General features: G+C 41.3%; 1 non-coding gene across 1 annotated transcript; it reads left to right on the plus strand.

Annotated features, from left to right (window-relative positions):
- The first annotated feature begins 556 nt into the window (after positions 1–556).
- On the plus strand, positions 557–650 carry trnai-uau (transfer RNA isoleucine (anticodon UAU)). Its single transcript has 2 exons — positions 557–594; positions 615–650. It is a non-coding gene; the product is annotated as a tRNA-Ile (tRNA).
- Positions 651–3,299: the final 2,649 nt, after the last annotated feature.

Genomic DNA, 3,299 nt, shown 5'->3' on the forward strand with positions numbered 1-3,299 from the left:
TTAAGTTGCAATTTGTTCTGTGGGTTATAAATATATTTTGTATATCTGCTTTAGTGTTTATGTATTTGAATGCAACATAGTTATTTATAATAGTATTGTGGAGCATCTGTGTTTGTTATAATTGTATTTTCTGTGTACATCTTTGTATCTTGTAAACACCTCGCAAATAAACGTAAATACAATTATAGCACCGAGATACTTAGAGATAAATTCATAATAACACATATATGAACACAAATAATTTGATTATCAATGTTTCACACAATTTAATTTACAACTCACAGATATATGCACAAATATATATTATAAATTTCCCGCATGGACATCGAAATTCATTACAAATAACAATACATTACACAAAAAATAAAACACGTCTACGGCGAGAATCTATGGAGTCTCAATAACTGAAGGCTTCTTGCAGAGAGCCGGCATCGACACGATGGGATGAAAAGCTTCCTTCTGTGTTGAATGATTCGATGATTCTTTGTCTTCTTCCTTGTAAGTCAGGTAGGACAGGCAGCTGTATGATGGGAGCACAAAGCCCAAAGGACATGCAGCTCTAGTGGCGCAATCGGTTAGCGCGCGGTACTTATATGACAGTACAGGTTTGGGAAATGCTGAGGTTGTGTGTTCGAGCCTCACCTGGAGCAGCCGAGGCTTTTGCATGTGATGTTTGTACTTTTCAGAGTCTGAGGCCGTTTTCTATTCATTCATTTCTCTTGTCTATTCCGCCAGGTACCAGGGTGCTTTCTGTCTCTCTCGTTGCAGTTATCTCAATGTGAATCTGTAGGTTATATCTGAATGAATACCCGTGCCTGTTGCCCACATGAAATAAATGAGGTGATCAAACAATTCTTCATCTGGCACTAGGGGGCGAATGAACCAACATTTATAAGAAGATATAGTTTATTGTAAATATAACATTCCCTCCTGAGTAATAGAGGTTCAATTCTGTGCAAAACGAAACTATGATCACAAAGGTTTCCAATAGCCTCCTTTTAATGTATTGTCGCAAGCGCTACCATTGTAGCTCAAGGAGTTTCATAATTAATAAGCAAAGAAATCAAGCAATGAAACGGTAGAGATGGTTCTGAGAATGTGGAATGCCCTCGCCCAGACCAACATTTAAAACAAGGTTTAAAAACTGGCAGCTTGCAGGAGGAAGGGAAGAAAGGAAAGATAGCCACAGAAAAGCCACGGGAGTTTCGGAAGCTAAGGGCGTTTGTCTCTGACCACAGCATAGTTGCGCACGGCACGGATATTGTTGCTGTTAAATATGAATAAAATGCAACGTTTGTTTGCAGCTGTTTCCGTTTCTGTCCCTTTTACCTAATTCTTAATTCCATTTGCCTGCGATGATTCCATAAATCTTCGTATACTTGCCGAACAAAAATCGATCAATGTGAAACTTGAAAATGTCAATTGACCCCAACGTCGATAGATCTTTAGGGGAGGAATAATAAGACAGGTGCGATAGGCAGCTGGATGATGGGAGCACAAATACCACACAGCATTCGCATCCAGCTCCAGCGACGGAATCGGATAGCGCGCAGCACTTATATGACAGTATAAGCACCCAGGAAAGCCGAGGTTGTGAGCTCGCGCCTCCCCTAATACAGCTGATGGCTTTGCTTGTGACATTTCGACAGTAATCGAAGGTGCAATTGATGTATCCCCAAACTTACCTCTATATTCACTGTTTTATTCCAGCACAAAATATTGCAATGGAGGATGAAAATTGTACATATTTGTGGGATGGAGTGGAGGCGTTTTGACATTTAATCAATAACTCTGATGTAAATAATAATGTGCCGGAAATACACTCGATTTCAAAGAGAAGATATGTAAACACATTGTTTATCTCGACATAATTCCTACACCACATTCAAAAGAAACAAGTATTTCCTGAACATTTCGCTAAAAATGATGTGCTCCGTGTTGCAATGGCTCGTGCATTGGACTTCTCGCTGATTCTGTTCTATAGAAACATTCAAACTTATCGATTCGAGTCCCATCAAAGTCCAAATGTAAATTAATAGAATGTTTACTGCACAGCAGGAGGCCATTCGTCCCATCGAGAGTGTGCTAGCTCTCAGCTAGTCCCACTCCCCCGTCCTTTCCCCATAGCCCTGCCGGACAAGGTTGGCTGGTTCCGAGGCTGGAAATAATTTTTTGCAGCAAAGCGCAACTGTCTGCGATAGCCGGAATGTTTAATGTTTTGGGCCTGAAATCCACTCAGGTTTACCTGTTCGCCGCTACACTGTTTAAAGCTCCGTTCAGTGCTTGAATAACAAAGAGCTGTAGCTGCCGGGCTGCATTTCCCTCTCTCAGAGCCTGATTGATCCGCCAGGGCGGGAGGCACGTTTAAACTGTCGCCCAATTATCCTTTACGCTTTTACAACTTTTCAAGAGAGCAAAAGAATTTCCCCTCAAGCTGCAATGATTTTTCTGTTATTGTCTTCGCATGCTTCTTTCTATCTCTCCCTATCTCTGCCTCTTGTATTTCTCTGGTTTTCGCTGATTGACTTCTCAGGTTTAAATGGACTGCCTGAGCTGATGTAACCAGCGACAAGGACAACAATGGATAACGAAAGACGTGGACTATAGGACAGGAATGGTATAAATTAGGGGCAAATATCTTCACAGATATGTCTTTTCGCGCTCGCAGTGAAATAAAGCAGCACCGAATATAGTTGTCTTAAGGTAGAGTGTGCCTTAAGTGGATGCCGACACAGACGACAATAAAAAGCTATAAATGCTTCAAAATCGTATTTGATAATACAGGTCACGTAATCAAAACTAGTTTTGTAAAGACATTCCAATATTGTTGTATTGGAATAGTCAGCAATGCTCGCACGGCAGTTGGATGCCAGTTGGAAAGCTGGCTGAAAGAACACGCAGAACAGTGACTTTCTGCTGAGCAGACCATGAGCCTCCTTCTTGAAAATAGTTCTTCAGTCCCGCTAAGAGGGGATTAAGCATCATGGGAGTTGAATGGGGCTGTGCCCACGTGTATATCAGGACGTGTAAGGGGATTTTTCCCTTCCTTAAAGAACAGTAATGACTCAGTTGCAGAATTTGCTCGCACCACTCGCAATTCGGCCCAAGGATGAGCCGAGCCGATCACGTGGAGTTAATGCAATTCCTCCAGTCAGTAAATTCAGTTGGCATATCAAGGACAATGTATGAAATGACCATGATTTAGTCAGTGAAAGCCCGCAGCTTAATGGATAAGGTGTTTATTTAAGGTATGTACCATAATGTTACCAGGAAATTAAAGTTTTGATAAGATTTGGATT

Source organism: Pristiophorus japonicus, unplaced genomic scaffold, assembly GCF_044704955.1.
Source record: "Pristiophorus japonicus isolate sPriJap1 unplaced genomic scaffold, sPriJap1.hap1 HAP1_SCAFFOLD_315, whole genome shotgun sequence".
Classification (NCBI taxonomy): Eukaryota; Metazoa; Chordata; class Chondrichthyes; family Pristiophoridae; genus Pristiophorus; species Pristiophorus japonicus.